This window comes from Procambarus clarkii, chromosome 23 (genome assembly GCF_040958095.1).
Source record: "Procambarus clarkii isolate CNS0578487 chromosome 23, FALCON_Pclarkii_2.0, whole genome shotgun sequence".
NCBI classification, from domain to species: Eukaryota; Metazoa; Arthropoda; class Malacostraca; order Decapoda; family Cambaridae; genus Procambarus; species Procambarus clarkii.
The window spans coordinates 30,668,472-30,690,988 of record NC_091172.1 but is presented as its reverse complement, the minus strand read 5'-3'; the positions used below and the strand labels follow the sequence as shown (position 1 = coordinate 30,690,988).

The window sequence follows — 22,517 nt, the reverse complement described above, 5'->3', positions numbered from 1 at the left end:
ATGCTTTGAAGGCTGTGCAATTTTTTTTTAATTAGGGCCATATTTGAAGGTTTTTAATGTTTTTATCACGCTTTGTGATTTAAAATGAAAATGGTTGAGTTTGAAAACATTTTATCATTAACAATAGCTGAATACAGGTATTTATAAAAACAACAAAAATATGTCCTTACCTGCACCATGAAATTTTTGCCAAAAACTGGTCCACGGTGTAGGGGTTAATAAATACTAATGTGATTTTAAAATACAGTATCTGCAATATGCAGGCGATGAGTCACAATAACGTGGCTGAAGTATGTTGACCAGACCACACACTAGAAGGAGAGGGACGACGACGTTTCGGTTCGTTCTGGACCATTCTCAAGTTGATTGACACTCAACTTGAGAATGGTCCAGGACGGACCGAAACGTCATCGTCCCTCTCCTAGTGTGTGGTCTGGTCAACATATCTGCAATAACCTACAATACAATCTAAAAAAAATTATTATTTCCCTCTAATAATGCCACAGGATTGATTCTTATCGCTACCATATACAATATTTTTATAATATATAGGTTAACCAAATTTCTCTGAACTCTCATCCAACCAATTCGTTCAATCAGGACAGATCGAGAATGAACCGGAGGACCGAAGAATCCAGTTTCAGGGCAGAAACAGGTGGGAAACTTACCGAAGAGACAAGGTCATTTCAACCATCCCTGAAGTCTCCCACTCTGAGATGTCCCCCTCTCCTTGCCTACAAAGGCAAGGAGAGGGGGGGGACCTGCCCCAAAAGCCCCGAACCTCCCAAAGGAAGCGGGATTGACCAAATCCACTGCAGGTTGCAAGAAATGACCTGAGAAACGCACAAGACTGAGCAACCAGCTTAACCCTTATGCTACTCAGCTTAATGAAAATTCAAGTCACATTCTGTAAAAATAATACTCATATCAATAACACAATCATGAGCATTTTTGAATTAAAATAGGGAATATTAAGGAATCAGGGGAAATATTCTTGGGAAAGCAATATGGCAAATGTGGTTAAGTGCATCAATAAGAATATCTGACCATTCACTTTATAAAAGGTTGTGAGGTATGCCACGAGACTAGTCCCAGAGCCGAGAAGTATGAGCTACAAGGAAAGATTACTGAAACTAAACCTTACGACACTGGAAGAGAGAAGAGTTAGGGGCAACATGATCACTACCTACAAAATTCTCAAGAGGAATTGACAGGATAGACAAGATTAAACCGTTTAACACGGGAGGTACACGAACAAGGGGACACAGGTGGAAACCACAGGAACGTTAGAAAGAACTTTTCCAGTGTGAGAGTAGTTAACAAATGGAATGCATTAGGAAGTGATGTGGTGGAGGCTGACTCCATACACAGTTTCAAGTGTAGATATGATAAGAGCCCAATAGGCTCAGGAACCTGTACACCTGTTGATTGACGGTTGAGAGGCGGGACCAAAGAGCCAGAGATCAACCCCCCACAAGCACAACTAGGCGAGTACTTTCCGTAACCGGAGAACCAATAGTTGATGAATATAATCACATTACAACTACATTACCTGCTCAGACAACGTAGCCTAAATATGAAATCGTTGTGAAATAAAGGTAAGGAAAGTGGTGTCAGATATTAGCAACACTTGTGGGGATCATGTTGCAACACATGCACGCCAGCAGCTGAATATCAACACATATAACACTTTCTCAGAATTTGTTTTGTTTATGTCCTTGTGGATGAGAGAGAGAAGCGTGGAGTGTGGGAGGAGGGAGCGTGCCTGTTACGTGCTCACCACCACACTACTGGAGGCCTGCTGGCTGCTACACTCACATATAACAGTGTCACACACACCCTCCAGCCTCTACACATAAACCTGTTCGTTCACAAACAAGTTGGTATACACCAGCCGTCTCGTATGCACACATGCGCTGGCTCGTGTTCGCTGCTCTTCCCGTCTTCCAAGACACTGTTATCACCACAACGAGACAATAGAAATTTATAAGAAGTTAAGAATATGAATAAATAAATGGTACTTGATCATATAATTAGCACATATCTTCAAATAATGTTTAACTTAGATTCAAATAATGTTTAAGCTAAAGTTTCCGCCCTAACATCTTTACATATCATTTTTATTATTATATTATTTGTATTATAATATTATTATTGTATTATTATTATTTTTTGAGATATATACAAGAGTTGTTATATTCTTGTACAGTCACTAGCACGCGTAGCGTTTCGGGCAGGTCCCTGGAATACGACCCCCACGAATAATAATTTTTACAACCAATTACCCATTTTACTGTTGAGTTAAACAGAGGCTACAGTTAGGGATTTGCACCCAGTAAATCCTCCCCGGCCAGGATACGAACCCATGACAAAGCGCTCGCGGAACGCCAGGTGAGTTAGTGATCATTATGATGATTATATCAACGTATCTATGCATCTCCGTATCAAAGTATCTGTGCATGGGGGTCTACCCCCATGCACAGTTCAATAGGTTCTTCTCTTCCATTGGGTCATCCCTTGCAAATGATATTCCATCTTCCAGTACTGACGTTAAGGACTATCTTACAGGTAACTATCCACAGTCTCTGTACCTAAAGCCTATTAATTCCACTGACGTCAATGAGATAATCCTTTCCTTTAAAACCAAGTCTAGTGCCCTTGAGGAGATACCAACTTTAATTTACAAAAAAGCCTCCAGAACTTTAGCCCCTGCTATTGCATTGCTCTTCAACAAGTCACTTGAACTCCAAACCTTTCCAGATATCCTAAAAAAAGCGAGTTACCCCTGTACACAAATGTGGTGATCTCACAGATGTTAACAACTACAGACCTATATCAATCCTGCCTAACTTGTCAAAAATTTTTGAAAAACTAATCTACAAGCAGCTTTACTCTTATCTTGCCAAACACAATATACTTAGCTCTTGCCAGTATGGCTTCAGACCCAAAAAAAGCACTAACGATGCACTTATTAGTATGCTTAACTTGATTCATACAGCTCTTGATAAAAATGAGTTCCCTGTTGGGTTATTTGTGGACCTGCGTAAGGCTTTTGACACTGTCAACCACCAAAACCTTCTTCTTAAATTACATCATTATGGAGTCAGAGGACACTCCCTGCAATACCTCAAATCCTACCTTACTGACAGGCTCCAGTATGTTTCTGTGAATAATTCAATTTCTCCCACCCTACCCATCAACATTGGTGTTCCTCAGGGCAGCATACTTGGCCCTCTCCTCTTTCTCATCTACATTAATGGCCTTCCAAATGCCTCCCAACACCTCAAACCAATTCTATTTGCTGACGACACAACCTTCATTTACTCCAGTCCTGATCCCCTTGCTCTAAATGCCACAGTAAATACTGAGCTAAATAAAGTCCATCTTTGGCTAACTGCCAACAAACTCACCCTTAACATTGACAAAACTTTCTATATTCTGTTTGGCAATAAATCCTCTAATCAAATAAATTTCAAAATAAACAATACCCAAATTTGTAACAAATTAGATGGCAAATTCCTTGGCATTCTCATTGACCACAAGCTGAATTTCCAGGGACACATTCTAAATATATCAAAAAAAGTTTCAAAAACTGTTGGCATTCTTTCTAAGATCAGATATTATGTACCACGCCCTGCCCTGGTGACTCTCTATTACTCCCTCATCTATCCATATCTCAACTATGGTATTTGTGCTTGGGGCTCTACTACCCAAAATTATTTACGTCCTCTAATTACTCAACACAAAGCTGCTATTAGGACAATATCCAACTCTGGCCCGACATCACTCGGTACCCCTACTCAAATCTCTGAATATGTTAGATATTAAGTCACTGCACATTCTCTCATGTGTATTATACATATATAAAACGCTGAACTGTAATGCCAATCCTGACCTCAAAAGCTTCATAGAAGGTTATAACAGAACCCATGAGCACCACACCAGAAATAAATACAGTTTTGATATTCCTAGAGTACGACTTAATCAAACTAGAAATGCTCTACAAATCAAGGGACCCAGAATGTGGAATGACCTTCCTAACCATGTTAAAGACTGTACCTCTCTCAACCAGTTTAAGATAAAAACGAAGTTATACCTAATAAATTCCCTGTAACCTACCTTACCCCGCTATTGTCAACCAATGTCTGTTTTTTTTAAATGGCGCTGTTTGTCGACATAATTGTATTTGTGCTGCTTTTTCAGCCATGTTTCCCCCCTTTTTTATATCTTTTTTTTATTTTTTGTTCTCAACTCATTTTATTCTTTATGCTCAATTAGTATTAAGCTTTAGTCATTTAAGTTTTTCATGCCCGAAACGCTTTGCGTAATAGTGGCTTTAGGCATTGTATGTACTAGCCCTATCTATAAATCCATCACTCTTTGTAAAATCTCTTGTATGTATGTACCTTACCTAAATAAACATTTGATTTGATTTGATTTGATACCACTGCAAACCACCTTAAGCCTATCATCACCCAGCAAAAATCTGTAAGCTCTGTAATTACTTCATACTCTCAGGAATATTGGAAGATATTCTTGTGCTGTACCCAGATTTTGCCTCACCACCCTCCAATAGGATGGAAGACATGTTTACTGTTATTAGGGAAAAGGTTTGAGTTCTTCATAGTGCTGAAAAGAGTTTCGCTTCTTTCATTAAGCTAATGAGTTTGGAGAGAGTATATTGTTTATACTTACTACAGTTATATCCATCAATGATATAGATGAGAATATTACAAGCCATATCATGAAATTTGCAGACGACACAAATATTTACGGTAGAGTGGGAAATGATAATGATATTTAAGCCTTAGAAAGAGATCTACATGAACACAAATAGTCAAAAGACAGGCAAATGCTTTTTAATATTGACACATGCAAGACCATGCATGTGGGGCATAACAACCCACACCACGACTACCAAATTAATAGCATTACATTACAGCAGATTGATGAAGAAAAGGACATTGGAGTCAAAATCCACTACTCATTAAAAGTTGCACAACAGATGGGTGCAGCAGTCAGAAAAGCTAACCAAACTCTTGGGATAATCAAACGTACTTTTCACTATAAAGAAAAGAAGGTAATGGTTCAGCTGTATACATCTCTGGTGCGCCCCCATTTGGATTACTGTATCCAAGGATGGAGACCTCATTTCCAGGACATAGCTGCTCTGAAGAAGATGCAACACCGGGCAACAAGAGTCATTCCAGAACTAAGTTATCTCCTGTATCAGGAACGGTTGAAGACCACAGAGCTATCAGTACTGCAAACCAGGCATGACAGGGCGGATCTCATTGAAACTTTTAAAATACTGAACAAGTTAGAGGATGTTGATCCGGATATTTTCTTCAGAAGGTCAGATGTAACACAAACAAGGAGCAACGGTTTCAGGCTCAACAATCCACATTGTAGGACTGAGAACAGGAGACGCTTTTCACCCAGAAGGTTATTAACCCATGGAACCGCCTACCGCTGAAGCCGTAACTGCCAAAACGGTTAAGGTTTATAATATATCGAGAAAAGATCATCAAGGCAAATGGGGGGGGACCTTCGACAAGCCGCCAGCTTCCTGTCCTCGTCGAGACGACTAGGGTTAGTGGCCCTCAGGTAAATCAAGTAGGTAAAACTGGTCCTTAGGTGATAGTTTTCTATAATAATAAATGATTATTCAGGTAAAATAAATACATTCAAAATGAGTTACAAACAGAATGTTGGATTGGTAAAAGTCCTCGTTGGTTACATTAATTGTAAGTGACTCCTTATCATCCTTAAATGCTCTCAACTCTTTAAGACATAACTGTAACATGCTCGTGTCCAAAGCTAGACACAAATACAACAAAATTATTAAGGATGGTAACAAAGTCCATTTCATGTGGTCTCCATCTCATGTTGGCCTCCGAATGCATGATAGAGCTGATAAGTTAGCCAAAGAATCTGCCTTTAAAGGAGCCGTTGAGTGTAACCTTGGATTGTCAATGAGCAATCTGAGAGCAGCAGTACACCGAGAACTTCAACAAGATCTTGTAGATCTGAGGCAAAGTGAAATTGACACCAGTAATTCCATCTATCATCATACTATCATGCAAGAGGAGCCACACATCTATGGATCATCCAATAAAATCAGCAGACTTCTAGATGTTACTACTGCTCGGCTTAGACTCGGTTACAAGTATCTCTGGGAATTCTCATTATCTGCTGATGTAGACCTGACCAAATGTAAACTGTGTCAACAAAATTATTCGCACACCCTCCGTCACTATGTGATGGAGTGCGAAAAGATACGTGAATTTAGAGATAATTCTATAACCAATGTTCCAGCGATGTGTCAATATTTCATTCAAAATGATCTGCTACCAGAAATTTTAGCCAAATATCCCCAGTTTGCTAACTGTAGGTAGTAACTGAGTGATTGTAACCTATCCACCGCTGCCCACTGGATGGGGGGCGGTGTGCAGGACAAACATATAAATTGTGACACTAGCTCTCCACATATGTCAGTTGCTTAATTTAGAACCTGTATTTGAGGTCGATCTCGAACCCATTGTTGATGTGACGACTTATATTGAATTTTGTAACTAGCTCATCAAGATTGTAACTTGCTTAGCTAAATGAATTGTGGGGTTCAGTCCCTGAGCCCATTTTGTGCCTCTGTAACCCTTTCCACTACCGCCCACAGGATGGGTATGGGGTGCATAATAAATGAACTAAACTAACTAACTGGTTACCAATCTAGAACCACCTCTAGATCTCTTTTTTTATCAGAATTTTTAAAAGTTTTTTCACGTAATTTTTAGATTTATGATAGATACAAACATATTGTTGGTTTCATAGATAGAGATAGTATATACAATGCCTATAGCCACTATTACGCCAAGCGTTTCGGGCATGGTGTGGGAAAAACACTTAGACTAGAACTTAATAGTAATTGAGATCAAAGACAATCATCTGTTTTTTATGTTCCCTAGTAACTTAACATCATCAGCAAACATGTTCATATAATTCTGTATTCCATCTAGTAGGCCGTTTATGTAGATAACAAACATTACTGGTGTAAGAACTGAACCCTGTGGTACTCCACTCATGACAATCTTCAGTCCGATACATTTTTTTTTTTAGATATATACAAGAGTTGTTATATTCTTGTACAGTCACTAGTACGCGTAGCGTTTCGGGCAAGTCCCTGGAATACGACCCCCACGAATAATCATTTTTACAACCAAGTACACATTTTACTGTTGAGTTAAACAGAGGCTACAGTTAAGGATTTGCGCCCAGTAAATCCTCCCCGGCCAGAATACGAACCCATGACAAAGCGCTCGCGGAACGCCTGGCGAGTGTTTTACCACTACACCACGGAGACTGGTGTATTGACTGGCATTGAATCATTACTGCCCTCATTTTTCTGTCAGAAATTAAATAGGTCTTTATTTTAGGTCCAGATAAAGGTGTCGATGTGGAATTAAGCCAGTGTTGCACTAGTATTGTTTGTACATCATGTGTTGTCTTCATGTGTTGTAGAGGGAGGTGGAGTGGGAGGTGTTGAGGTGAGAACAGTATAGTTATGGGTCCATTGATGAGAGCAGACGACAGCATCACAGAGAGTGTGAGTGTGTAAAGTGAGAGCAGCGAGCCAGCAGGAGAGGCCGGCCCACCCGCGGGCCAATGGCACGCCGCTTGTGCTCGCTCTATACCACTTCATTTATCGTCTGTTTGTTGTTATTGTAATATTGATTGTGTGTGAAACTGTATTTTAATTCTTATTCAGTGGGTTTTGTACCTGTGTCGTGTCTGCCACGGAATTCACCTGAGAGAACAGGTAGGGAGAGCGATCGTTGTGTTGGTATAATAGGTGGTGTCATGTGGTATTATGGTTAAAACAGACTAATTGTTCAGATTGGCTGTCTTGACTTATTTTTATAAGTAAGTGAGCGAGCCAAACTGCGTTATGTCATTGTATTTTTTGTACGGTAACGTAATTATCGTAGTGTAACTGCCTTAAATATGAAGCATCATTGGTAATGTTATCCCATATTATAAAAAATATTTGATTTTTTTTTAAATAGCTCTACTCCTACCTCGTAAAATTCGACATACTCAGACCCTGTCAGTTTGGCTCCCGCTCCCAAAAGAGTACCAACGATGCAAATATTAGTCTGCTTGATATAATCTACTCAGCCCTTTACAAAAATGAGTTTCCGATTGAACTCTTCATTGACCTGAGAAAGGCCTTTGGTACTGTTAACCATAACTGCCTCTTAAACTCCTCCATTATGGAATACGAGGCCTTGCCCTGGACTATATTCAATCCTATCTTAGTGATAAACTCCCATATGTAGCCATCAATGATATAACCTCTCCTACTCTACCTTTAACTGTACTAGCATCCTAGGACCTCCTTTTTATCTTATGTACATCAATGATCTGCCTAATGTCTCTTAACATGCTTAAACCTATATTGTTTGCTGATGATACTACCATCATCTACTCAGACCCCAACCCACACACATTCAATAATGTTGTAAATAATGAATTAAAAAAAGTTCACTTATGGATGTCAACCAACAAACTCACACTAAACATAGAAAAGATCTACTACATCTTATTTGGAGCAAATCAACAAATGCAATTCAGCTCCAGATAGACAATGTTAACATCAGCAATAAAAATGATGGAAAGTTCCTTGGCCTATACTTAGACAAGAGACTCAACTTCAGTACCCACATACAACACATAACCAAGAATGTCTCTAAAACAGCTGGTATACTCTCTAAAATCAGATATTATGTACCTAACTGCTCTCCTCTCACTATATTATGCACTAATTTATCCCTATCTTACATATGGTATCTGTGCATGGGGTTCAACCACTGCAAACTTCCTCAAGTCCATCATCACCCAGCAAAAATCTGCTATCAGAACAATAACAAACTCTGTTTTCAGACAACACTCAGCCCCCTTGTTTAACTCCCTAAACATAAACTCCACACATTCTCTTGTGCCATCTACATTTACAAAAACCCTGTTCTTAAGTGTGAACCCTGCTCTGAAACGTTCCCTGGACAGATGTAATAGGACCCATAATCACTAAACCAGAAATAAATCTCTTTGATAGCCCCAGAGTCAAATTTAATCTGTATAAACACTATGCAAATAAAGGGACCTGGCTTATGATAATTAGTTATCATAAGCCAGGTCCCTTTATACTGTAATTCACTCCCTAACGAATTGAAAAGCTGTCCAACTTTTGAATTATTCGAAAACAAAACCAACAAGTACCTATTTTCATCTTCGTAGTTTCCTACCTAGTGCTAAAACTTGCTCTGTATATAGTGCTACCCAGTCCCCCAATATATGTACCTAAGCCATATAACTTTACCCTTGTAATCATTGATATCATCTCATATCATGCTTGTAATAATGAGTGCATATTCTACTGCATTATTCCTTGAAATGATCCTCAAATTGTCCTACAATGAACCAATTGATAACCCTCAAATTTTACTTTAATGTACCTACTAATCTTTGTCATTATAGTGAATTGTCACTATTGTGTATTAATCTAATCTTTTTTTATTGTATTTTTCTTTGTAATTTTTGTGTATTGTGTCAAAATTTCTTGCAATGTACCTGTAAACATTATTTGTCAATTTTGCTGGAAATTATCTATTTAAAATTATCTGTTACATTAAGGACTTGCCCGAAAAGCTCTGCATGCTAGTGGCTTTACAAGAATGTAAAACCAATATTGCTATGTACTCTCTTAACCCCCAATGTACCTTCTTGTATATAAATAAATAAAAAATAAAGGATCTGAGCTCGGTGGTGTCGGGGATTGGTAGCTCATGAGCCCAGTGCACTCTTGACCTCTTGACCTACACATACTACTCTACCTTGTATGACTGTGATACACTTGGCATAAAAAAACTGTGTAAAAATACTGTGTTGAAGTGTATATGTCTTGGTTTTGTATACTATATTTTGGGGACGGGAAGTGTGTTGGGCTTATTTCCCCCTAGCCAGGATGCCTGTGTTCTCACCCAACCAGTAACTGTATTGGCTAGTTCATATTAGGCCTTGTCAATTGACTGTGTGACTGCACATCGTCCAGCATGCAACGCTGTTGACAAGGGGGAGTATAATAATTTTGTAAACGTTTTTGGATGCTGTTAGTCGTCTTGGTTAAAATCTAATTTTATATTTATTTTGTATATTCTTTCTCTACACTGTGACGTGTTGTGGGTAGAGCAGTACTACACAGGCAGCTGGTAAATGCCTAATGCACATAAAGCAAAAAAAGAAAAAAAAAAGATTAAACAAATTAAAATACAGCTGCTTACGTCCTTTGCAGTGTGAATAATTGTAGGGAGAATTTAAGAAACATGAACATTTAAATACTTTACTTAAACAAATAATGATAAACTTTGCACAAAGTAATATTAAACAAATAATAACAAAACCCTGAAACTTGGCTTAATACTTAGCAAAGGCAAAAGAATATTTACGTTACTTTAAAGCTAAGGTGACTGTACACTTTTTACACTCTACAGAGGGTCTTCCGTCATGCGTCATAGTAAAGACCACGTCGACAGAGGGAAGAGACATGTAATCCTTGAGCACCAGAAGTTGTCTGGCTGATGTATCGCCAACAGTTGCTAATATACACAGGTGGTGACATCAGGTCGGCGAGTAACAGGGTCTGGAACAGTCAGCCGGCAGAATAAGGGTCATTAGCTGGTGGTGAATATCAGCCAAGAAACACCTGGCTGGCAGCTCTCGTGGAATGGCAGGGGGGGGGGGAAGGAGTCCGTGGTAAACGATTCTGTACTTATTGCTAGTGGTTCTTGATGTTGGCATGAAGTAATATAGCATGCTGATGTTGAAGATGGTAGGAGGAGGCAGAATCCACTGCTATGCAGGGGAATAACGTAACAACACCGATACTAGAGAAAGTGTTTCATATACTGTATTCTTAGGTTAACAAAATATATCATGGGATACATTAAATTATGTCCAAAACCTCATATACTGAACAAACTGTGCTGAAAAATGTGATATACTGTATATTTACAAATCTCGGACTCATTCTTTATAAGATTAATATTTTCTGGACATAATTTTTAATTCATTGTGACTGCCATTTCATTTTTAATTTCATTTAGTTTTTAATGCAGTGCCATTTCATTTTTAATGTAATGTGATTTTTTTTAGTTTTATGTGAACAACTACTGATGCAAACAGTATTTACCTGATTTACCCGAGTATACAGTACAGTCATTTGAAGTACTGTAAAAAATGTTTGTTTAAGCATTTAGGAGATAATTGCAGTAAATTGTTACGTTTATAGGTGCATCCCTTATTACGTGAGTTTTTAAGAGAAAGTTTCAATATGGAGCTTCTTATAATATATTTCAGTATTAGATGCTAACATCAGAAGTGAGCATGATTGATAAAATTCAGGTAGGGGGAAAAGTTAAACCCCCCTCATGTGCTCACCATATTTTAAGATGGACTACGAATATAGAAACTAATAAAGGTAAATGATGAATTTCTAGATTACCATTTGGAAGACTATCAAGGAATGAGAGAGGAACTGCAGAACATCTGGAGGGAGCTGATAGGTGAACATGGCATGGAAGCATCGTGGCTAAATTTCAAGAGGGTCATCACGGAACTCATTCAAAAACATGTGCCAAAAAGGAGAAAGAAATGAAAGGGAACAAGATGGATGACACAGGTCGTAAAATGAGCATTGAAAACCAAGCAGAACCACTTGGAGAATGTATAAATCCACAATGGACATCATTGATCATGAGTTATACAAAAGGGCACTAAACTTGGCCACCCATAAAATCAGATCAGCCAAAAGAATCTACAAAAGAAAACTTGCCCAAAACATAAAGAAAGATCCAAAATTGTTCTGTGCCTATATGAGAAGTAGAACCAAAACAAAGGACTCTGTAGGACCCTTAGTAAATTTATTAATTTATTTATTTATTTAATATACAAGAAGGTACATTGGGTTTGTGAGAATACATAGTATAGTATTTACAATCTTGTAAAGCCACTAGTACGCGCAGTGTTTCAGGCAGGTCCTTAATCTAACAGATAATTTTAAGAAGGTAAATTCTAGCAGAATTAATAAAATAACAAATACATTGCAAGAAAAAAAAATGAGATAAGAGAGATTAGTAAGTATATTAAAGCACATTGGTATATTAAAGCTCTGATTGATTACATTGACAGCTTGATTGGTAATTTAAACAAGATTAATAGACACCATGCAGCAGATTGACAGCACATATAAGAATGATAAGAATGAATATATAAATGAGACTAACCAAATTATAATAATAATAATAATAATAATAATAATAATAATAATAATGGATGACAAAATGGCAGCAAACACACTAAATGAATACTTTACATCAATGTTCACATTAGAAAGGTTAGATATCATCCCATCACCCACACAAATGTATGCAGGAGGTGAGGAGAATGAATTTAGGGAAATACCCATAACATGCAACATTATCAGAAAGAACATTGACAAACTAAAAGACTCAGAAGCTCCAGGTGTGGATGGTATCCAACCCAGAGTTTTTATAGGAACTGGCAGAACTATGCCTACCACTGAAATTACCTTTCATAAAGTCTCTGGACCAAGGGATAGTCCCCCCTTGAATGGAAATGTGTAAATGTCACCCCTATTTTTAAAAAGGACAGAAAGAGCACGGTAAAAAACTACCGGCTGATCAACTTGACATCACACATCTGCAAACTCACAGAGAGAATTCTCAGGGAGGGAATCATTCATCATCTTTCAGTGAACTGTCTTGTACAATCTACACAACATGGGTTTGTTAAAAATAGATTCTGCCTTACAAACCTGCTCACATTTTTGGAAATGGTCATCAGCTACTCAAAGACCTGGTGGATGTAGAATACATGGATTTTGCTAAAGCTTTTGATAAGGTGCCACATGAAAGACTGGCAAGGAAATTAAAGGCCCATGGAATAAATGGAAGAATACTAGAATGGATAAAACAATGGTTGAAACAGAAAACAAAGGGTCGTGTTAAATGGGAATGAATCTGAAATGGAGAAATGTGGCAAGTGGGGTACCACAGGGGTCCATTTTGGTGCCAACCCCTTTTTGCCATATACATTAATGACATAGATCAGAATACCTGTGTAACAAACCACATCATCAAATTTGCAAATGACACATAAAATTATGGTTGAGTGGGAAATGATAATGACATTGAAAATGATATTGAAACTTAGAAAGAGATCTGCATGAACTCCACAAATGGGTAAAAGACTGGCAAAGGCTTTTTAATATCGATAAATGTGCGACCTTGCACGTTGGGGATAACAACCCATGCCACAACTACAAAATTAACATTATTACCTTGCAGGAGAGTGATGATGAAAAGGACCTTGGAGTCAGAATCCATCATTCACTGAAAGTTGCACAACAAGTGGGAGCAGCAATAAAAAAGGTAAACAAACCATAGGAATAATCAAGTGTACCTTTGACTTTAAGGAAAAGAAGGTAGTCATTCATTTGTATAAATTTCTGGTGCACCCCTACCTGGATTATTGCAGCCAGGCATGGAGAACTCATCTTCAAAAAGACAGCTTCATTGGATAAAGTTCAACACTGAGCAACAAAAATAATTCCAGAACTAAGTCAGCTCTCATAACAGGACTGGTTGAGGGCCATAGTGCTAACAACACTGTAAACCAGACATGATAGGACTGATCTCATTGAAACGTTTAAAATACTGAACAATTTTAGGATATTGATCCGGACAACTTTCTAAAAGGTCAGATGTAATGCAGGCAAGGAGTAACAGTTTCAAGCTCAAGAAGCCACAATGTAGGACTGAAAACAGGGGATGCTTTTTCACCCACAAGGTTATAAACCCATGAAACTGCCTACCCACCAAAGCTGTAAATGCCAAAACTCTGCTGAACTTTAAAATCGAGCTTGAAAAAATCATCAGGACAAATGGGGGGAACTTTTGACAAGATGCCGGTTTCCTATTCTCATCGAGGCCACTAGAGTGTTAATGGCCCTCCAGGTAAATTCAGGTAAGTATTCAGGTAATGGCCCTCAGGTAATCCTGGCTTCCAAAAAAGCACAAGTGGGTGCAGATCTACTCTAAAAATAGATAAATCCTGTTGAGTATTATATTAGTCTCTCTGTCGGTTTCTCAACACATGTTGCTTTATATCCCCTCTTGGCCTAATATACTTGGACTGCTGTGTTTCGGTTAGGTTTGCTTGCGAACATTGTGAGGGATGCAGTTGTAATGTATAGGAAATTGTAAAATAAAAGAAAGGATGAATAAAAGTCAAAGGGTGAGGGATGTAGAGAGGTGGGAGGGGGGGGGAGTGAGGAAGAGTGGTTTGGGGAAAGGGAAAGTTGAAGAATGAGAGAGAAAGAGGAAAGTAGAAGAGTAGAGTAGAAAGTAGCAAGTAAAAGTAGAAAGTAGAAGGTTGCTGCCATCATCCATTCAAGTTAGTTATTTATAAGACAAGGAATGGAACTTGTCTGCACAACAGTATTATCTGATGTTATCACATATCATATGTAAGCATGAAAATCATATAGACCATATAGATCCAGACTCTGTCAACAAGATGTTCTACGTCTTCGCCCTTACTTCATTACACACAGAAATAACAATAGTGTGATGCATCAAATGAACAAATCCACAAGGACCGTGAGGAGGGTTCGAATCTACATCTGATAGGATCCCAGATGTGCCTTAATCGACTGTGCCATGACATGATAAAGAAAGGCAGTAGCACTCCCGGTTGCAATTCTTTTCAGTGTCATGGCACAGTCACTTATGGCGCGTCTGGGATCCTCTCGGACGTAGGTTCGAACCCTCATTACAGCCATTGTGGATTTTTTCTTTTGATGCATCACGCTATTGTGATTTCTGAGTGTAATGAAGTAAGGGCGAAGAGGTAGAACATCTTGTTGACAGAGCCCGGGTGCATGGGGGGTGGTGCTGGGTACAGTGTGGTGAGTGAGGATGGTGCTGGGTACAGTGTGGTGAGTGAGGATGGTGCTGGGTACAGTGTGGTGAGTGAGGATGGTGCTGGGTACAGTGTGGTGAGTGAGGGTGGTGCTGGGTACAGTGTGGTGAGTGAGGATGGTGCTGGGTACAGTGTGGTGAGTGAGGATGGTGCTGGGTACAGTGTGGTGAGTGAGGATGGTGCTGGGTACAGTGTGGTGAGTGAGGGTGGTGCTGGGTACAGTGTGGTGAGTGAGGGTGGTGCTGGGTACAGTGGGGAGAGTGAGGGTGGTGCTGGGTACAGTGTGGTGAGTGAGGATGGTGCTGGGTACAGTGTGGTGAGTGAGGGTGGTGCTGGGTACAGTGTGGTGAGTGAGGATGGTGCTGGGTACAGTGTGGTGAGTGAGGATGGTGCTGGGTACAGTGTGGTGAGTAAGGGTGGTGCTGGGTACAGTGTGGTGAGTGAGGATGGTGCTGGGTACAGTGTGGTGAGTGAGGATGGTGCTGGGTACAGTGTGGTGAGTGAGGGTGGTGCTGGGTACAGTGGGGAGAGTGAGGGTGGTGCTGGGTACAGTGAGAAAGAGTAGGGGGGAGGGGGGGGACATATGAGAGACGAGGAGGGCGCCGTGTGCTTGTACTCACCTAGGTGTGTTTGCGGGGGTTGAGCTCTGGCTCTTTGGTCCCGCCTCTCAACCGTCAATCAACAGGTGTACAGGTTCCTGAGCCTATTGGGCTCTATCATATCTACACTTGAAACTGTGCATGGAGTCAGCCTCCACCACATTACTTCCTAATGCATTCCATTTGTCTACTACTCTGACACTGAAAAAAAATCTTTCTAACGTCTCTATGGCTCATTTGGGCACTCAATTTCTACCTGTGTCCCCTAGTGCGTGTGCCCCTTGTGTTAAAACGTGTCTTTATCTACCCTATCAATTCCTCTGAGAATCTTGTATGTGGTGATCATGTCCCCTCTAACTCTTCTGTCTCCCAGTGACGTGAGGTTTAATTCCCGTAGTCTCTCCTCGTAGCTCATACCCCTCAGTTCGGGTACTAGTCTGGTGGCAAACCTTTGAACCTTTTCCGGTTTAGTCTTATGCTTGACTAGATATGGACTCCATGCTGGAGCCGCATACTCCAGGATTGGTCTGACATATGTGGTATATATTGTTCTGAAAGATTCCTTACACAAGTTTCCAAAGGCCGTTCTTATGGAGCCTTTGACCATTCCTGCAGGTTGTCCAGGTCTTCTTGAAGCCTCAAGCTGTCCTCTGTCTTAATCATATGTGAGTAGGTGGTGTGGAAGCAGGTGTGGTAGGTGAGGGGAGAGGAGGTTTGGTGGAAAGGAAAGAGGAGGGGGGCGGCGGTGTGCACAAGTAGAGAGGGGGTGTGGTGTAGGGTGGTACGAGTGGTAGAAGGCACAAAGGGAAGGCGTGTAGGTTGATGTTGTAGGCGTGAGACGGGCGCGTGGTGGGCGTGCGCGCGCTGACGGGTTAGCAAGAGGGAGCGGGTGGCACAGTGCCGCCGCCAGGATTAGGTCAGTGTCTCACTGGTTGTGTTGGTGATTGAACGTTTCGTGTCCCCCTTCTCTCCCTCTCGTGGCACGGACTAAGGTAGCAGCAGGAGCAGGAACCCTCCTCACCTGCTGGGCAACACTCAACACCAGCAGCCTCCAGCGCCTGCCCTCACACACACCCAGGTAACGTGCTGCTACCTCTGCCAGGTCCCCGGCCTGCCCGTGCTATGGCGTGCAGCGCGGGTATGCACTCCCTGGCCCGCACTCACTCTTCAACACCAGCAGCAGCAGCAGTAACATTCTAGTGCTATATACTTGCTACACTCCGACACACGCTCAGTGTCGAGGCCACCTTGCCGCTGCCTTCACACACAACTGGTAATTACCGCCCCAAGTGTTCAACTCTTATCATTTATTAAACACTTGATTACACTTGGCCTGTCGTCCAGCAGATAATTTAAGATTTTATTCACACCACATCTCCTACACTCTAGTTTCCTGGCATGTGTAAACCTTAAACTAAGACTAGAGTTCATTAGGGCTGTCAATTGATGTACTTAGTGAAACTGCAAGCAAGAGCTGTTAACCTACCTCGGCTCATCTGAAGCCTTGTTTATTGTGTACCACATACCCATCCCGTGGGCGGTGGTGGCCTGTCCCTAGAGACCCATATTTCATTTCAATCATTAGGAATTAAAAATTGTTAAAGCTAAGTAACTCATATAAGGAACAGGATGAGCCTGTAGCCAACTGAGTTCCAGATCCTTAATTAATGTGGTCAGTTGACCTGATCCCCCGTGTATCACCCTGTTGTGCGAATAAGTTCAAGATGCTAGTCAGACTAGGAGTGAATGATCGTTGATGGAGTGTGTTCTTGAGAAAGGCACTTCCATCACGAGACCGTTGATAGCTGAAAGCCTTGTGTCATGGGTGCCAACTACTGATTATCCGTGAAGTTGGCCAGGTACGGAACTTTGCGAATGTTGACCGTGTACCTAACAGTAAGTCCACCGACAGTAAGTAAGTTTCGACAGTGTTGGAGGTTGATGTTCACAACAGTCCAACCAGACTTGGTCAAGAATAAAGATTAACTTTCTCACGCGGTTCTCTGCTTTGTCCAAAATTCTGATAAACGACGGAGGGCAGGCATCCAGAAAAGGGGCCCATACTCGAGATGGGAGCCAACTTGTGCTTTATGTAAAGTTTTGCAACCTTTGCTGTCAAAAAGGTATGAGATGTGCCGTAAGGCTGTAAGTTTTCAGGCTACCTTGTTGGCCAGGTTAAGTACGTAGCTCTTCATTACAATTGAAGAGTCAAACTTCGTTCCTAATGTCACTTTCCTTTCTGAACTCTTGGTTTTTACCACCCATTTGCCAGCCTGTTCAATTTTCAGTATGCAGTCTAGTTATCATAATCACCTGGGATTTCTCAGCCGCAAATGTGACCTGCCATCTCCTACGCTGAGAGTTGTACCAGGACTGTGTGTGGATGGGGCTGTGGCAGGTGTTCTACTCCCTAAGCTCGGCCCGGAGCCAGGCTTGACCGCTTCGTGATTGATGACCCTTGTAGCTGTTGGTATTTCTATTGTTGTTTTAGGTCTAACTACTTTGAACTAAAATTTCCATGTAGCACGGGCTATGGTGAACCCGTAATTGAGTTCTGTTATTTACGATAACCTTGTTACTGTGATATTTGGGTCTGATATTTCTTGTATTTACTGTATATAAAGGTTACTGAACAGTCATCAGCATAGGCTTCAGCTTCAGGAATGAGGTGTAGTAGATCAATGAAAAAGACGTTCCACAGCAGAGGGCCAAGCACGCTTTCCTGTGGTATGCTGGCACCAATTGAATAATTTTTTGATTCTGCTCTATTGATGGCTACTCTTAGAGTCCGTTCTTGAAGGTTGTCCTTTATTAGCCCTAAAATGGAGCCGGAGGTATCTAGTGCTTGGAGCTTTGCTATTAATTCAGTGTATCGCTATTAATTTAGTGTGTCATACCCGATCAAAGGCACCTGCTATGTCCAGTACAGAACAATAACAGATAAGTCATAAAGTGACTGAAGCCACTTAGAGGAGAGATTTAAGTAAGAGATCAGCGGCAGATCGACTTTTCATTAAAGATATGGATATTACATAGGAGTCGATGGTGGCCAAGAAATGCTCATTTGTTAAGAGATTAATGTCTCACGAATTTGACTAGTAATTGAAAGCAGTGAGACTGTCCTGTAGTTACCAGCTACTGAACGACGACTCGTTTTGTGTACTGTGACTCGTACGTCAGGATGCCAGCAACCACATCGAACAGTCTGATTAATCAGACCAGCAACCAGGAGGCCTGGTCAGAGATCGGGCCGCGGAGACGTTGATCCTCGGAATGAACAGGTAGATAGAGTTGGAAGAGGTGCATTAGGGGTGGAAGCAACAGGTCAGCACAAGTGCATAATATTCTTGGGTTGACTTTATCTGGCCCCCACAACCTTACCTTTGTCTAGTGTGTTAAGAAGATGGTGAACTTGAGCCTGACTTACAACCACTTGAGTCATCTTTGATGCGGTGCTTGGAACAAGATACGGAGGTTGTCGTTCAGGATCAGAGACCTGTATCTTGTAAGCAAAATAGTTTGCCAGGTCAGCCTTTCCCTGATTGATTGTTGCAACAGTTCCATCCTCTCGGATCAAAGGTGGAATTAAGTCCTCAGATCTTGGAACATCCCTGTTGATCTTTGATGAAGGACCACCACACTTTGGATCCATCTCTTCCGTATGCAAGTTATCTTCCAGTTGTCGTCCTGCGCCATGAGGATGATTCGAACCCGTACACTTGGCACTCCCAAGCACACGCCCGTAAGACAGTTGAGTTGCTAGGTTCTCAGCCTTATTGCTATTACCTTGAATGTGCGGACACTGCCGTTAATGAGGTTAGCCGCACTTTTTTTTTAAATAAAGACATTCCTTATTCAGATTTCTACGCAGTCATTCATTCCTCAATCCGAGCATGCTGGCAGTGTCATTGGTCCGAGGTTACAGGTAACAAACAGCGCACTCTTAATGACAACCTATTTATTCCCTTGGCCTTCCTCCTACCACTGTAATAGATGGTGGGAAATAGCCTTGACTAGGTTACCTATTGACCATACATGCTGCCCTGCACCTTATTGTCCAACCTGCATTTTCCCACGTATATTTGTGCATCACTTTTTGGAATGTCTTAAACTGCGTAGTCTTAAGAGTCGTGTGTCCCTGTGGACTTCTTCCTACCACCGTAAGCGGTGGTGGGAAACGGCTCTGGCTAGGTTACGTATTGGCCGTACACGTTTAACTCACGGTCACTTAATGGAGCGTTGCCCTGCTCCTTGTCCAAATTGCATTGTTCCTCTTACGGGTGTACACATTCTTGTTGAATGTCCTGGCTTCTAGGACGAGCGTGTGTGTTGCTTTCCATCCGTCCCTCGCGGTCACCTGTCCCTCGATAGAATTCTTGGTGAATCGGATACTTTTGATATCGTTCGCCTTATGCGTTTCCGTTTTCGTATTGGCATTCTTGGTGATATTTACCGCCGCCTGATTATCCCGCACATTTGATGGTGCTACATAGCCTTCCCGGTTTGGTGCCTTCTTTTGATAATTAGTTTTAGTTTAGTTCATTTATTATGCACCCCATACCCATCCTGTGGGCGGTAGTGGAAAGGGTTACAGAGGCACATAATGGGCTCAGGGACTGAACCCCACAATTCATTTAGCTAAGCAAGTTACAATCTTGATGAGCTAGTTACGAAATTCAGTATAAGTCGTCACATCAACAATGGGTTCGAGATCGACCTCAAGTACAGGTTCTAAATTAAGCAACTGACATATGTGGAGAGCTAGTGTCACAATTTATATGTTTGTCCTGCACACCGCCCCCCATCCAGTGGGCAGCGGTGGATAGGTTACAATCACTTAGTTACTACCTACAGTTAGCAAACTGGGGATATTTGGTTAAAATTTTTCTTTGATAATAATTTGATAATTACTTGTTTTCCTTATGTCGCTCTAGGTCACTCCTCCCTTGACACAATCCTTGGTGAAGTTGATATCTTTGATGTCTCTCACCTTATGTGTGTGATCCACTGACATTCTCAGTCATACTAAGTGACTTCTGAAAATCCAGCGACTAATGATGCTATATAGTCTTCCCGGCTTGGTACTTTCTTGTGATAATTACTTCCCTCTAAATACGTAAGAAAATCACAATAACTTTTGTAATTTCCTTGTGTAATTGTTACATTCTAATTTATCAGATTAACATATAAATTTACGTATGGGGTTTAACCACTTCTTAATCTATCTCACTTATTTACAACTCTGCCAGTGAAAGTGACAAAACTATGACTAATTTGTGCCTCAAGTTCCCAGCTTTGAATATTGCTACTTTCTCTTCTTCGTCAATTCCTTCATGAGTTTTGTGTGTGGTTATCCAACGTTGACAGGTTGTAACATCATGTCTCGTCCATTCCTCCTCTCCTGAAATGTGACGAGGTCCAGTTCCCTCGCTCTATCTTCGTAGTTCATATATCTGGCCCCTTTCTAATTTAGTGCTTTGCTCTTTCAGTTCGTATGTACTTAATTGTACTTGCCAAATTGTGCCTTGAGTGAGTTGAGCTTCCACTCTCTGGCCCCGCCTCTCATCTTTCAATTAAATGGTTTCGTTTCTACCTCTAATGGTAGAATTAGATGGTTTTATTAAATGGTTTTCGTTTCTTCTAATGGTTTGGTTTCTAGCTCTATCGTTTCTACATATGAAACTGTATAGAGTCTGCTTCCACAACTTTACGTAGTGCAGTCTATTTGTTTACTTCTGACATGGAAAAAAGTCTAGCATCTCTGCGGCTCACTTGGATATTCAGTTTCCACCTGTGTCATTATTTTTGTGCCACCCATCCTAATTAATCTGCCCTTGTTAGTTCTATCAGTTTCCTGAGAACTGTGTACATGAACAAGGTAATTGTTCAATCCTCCAATCCTTCTGTCTTTCAATGACGTGGTGTTTAGTTCCATTAGTCTTTCCTTGTAGCTCATACCCCTCAGTTCTGGGATTAGTCTGGTGGTTTAACTTTATCCAAGTTAGTTTAAAGTTTAATAAGCTAAGGAGTGTACACAGACGCCGTATATTACATGACTGGTGTGACATGTGACGCGTACAGTCTTAATAATGTTCGTTTGATGCGGAAGGGTTTGGGAGACAGGTTCCGTCTGATATGAACACTCTTGTCTTTTCTCCTGATGTTTTAAGGATTTCCTCTCATATCTGGTCGTGTTTATGTGCCTGACTGCTTCTACGCACGCACGCGCACTCACACGAAGAAGAAGAAAAATAAATGACACTAGTATTCTTGCATACAGAAAAAAGGGAGTCATTTTTTAAGTAAAATAAATAAATCGGTGCACAACAATATTAACATTTTATTCCTACGAAAATCATGGAGTGATCTAACCTCTATCAAAGACTTCTTGTTTTGGATTGCATGTTGAGGATTGGTGTGGTAGTGCTGCGATTATTAGAGATAAACTGCTAGTGTTGATTGTTGCATGGTGGGGCATGTTCCTCCTCTTCGCAACGCAACTACAGAGGGATTCAAGTCCCAAACCCGGAGGAACCGACTCATCACGGCCCCTACGAATAGAGTGGTGTAGAATGAGGAGCTCTGACGATGACCCCATCGTCCTGTCCGGACGTCGTAGCCCTCGTTCACTTGGCTCACCGGAACAGGAAAAAAGTCGCCTGCAACCCTTCTCAGGTGAGTACAGTGGCTCCTTCACTCACCCAGCGTCCACGGTATAACGCTACAACCAACAAGATCGGGGCTTTGGTTAAGCCACTGATACCTGTGTGGAGGCTGAGTACCCCCGTAATGAACTCGAACAACTTAAGTTGATACTCCTTTCAACAGCGTCGCCGTGGGATGACGGGTTACGATGGCGAC

At 41.0% G+C, this 22,517-nt stretch overlaps 2 protein-coding genes across 24 annotated transcripts in view; one reads left to right on the top strand and one right to left on the bottom strand.

Annotated features, from left to right (window-relative positions):
• The window catches only part of PAN2 (PAN2-PAN3 deadenylation complex catalytic subunit PAN2), a 74,656-nt gene extending 72,708 nt beyond the window's left edge, over positions 1-1,948 (bottom strand). Inside the window, exons 1-2 of one of the 5 annotated variants that reach the window (XM_045751323.2) lie at positions 1,819-1,845; positions 171-250 (exon numbers count right to left, since the gene is read on the bottom strand). The gene's annotated coding sequence lies outside the window, so the exon portion shown is untranslated. Of the gene's footprint in view, positions 1-170; positions 251-1,552 lie in introns of all 5 variants that reach the window. The other 4 variants (XM_045751324.2, XM_045751322.2, XM_045751325.2 and 1 more) reach the window with 4 other exon arrangements.
• Positions 1,949-7,639: 5,691 nt separating this feature from the next.
• LOC123763958 (cAMP-regulated phosphoprotein 21) overlaps positions 7,640-22,517 on the top strand; it is a 257,113-nt gene continuing 242,235 nt past the window's right edge. For 11 of the 19 annotated variants that reach the window (XM_069330057.1, XM_069330053.1, XM_069330049.1 and 8 more), the window contains exon 1: positions 7,640-7,816. The gene's annotated coding sequence lies outside the window, so the exon portion shown is untranslated. Of the gene's footprint in view, positions 7,817-16,492; positions 16,930-22,517 lie in introns of those variants that run through there. The other 8 variants (XM_069330060.1, XM_069330051.1, XM_069330058.1 and 5 more) reach the window with 2 other exon arrangements.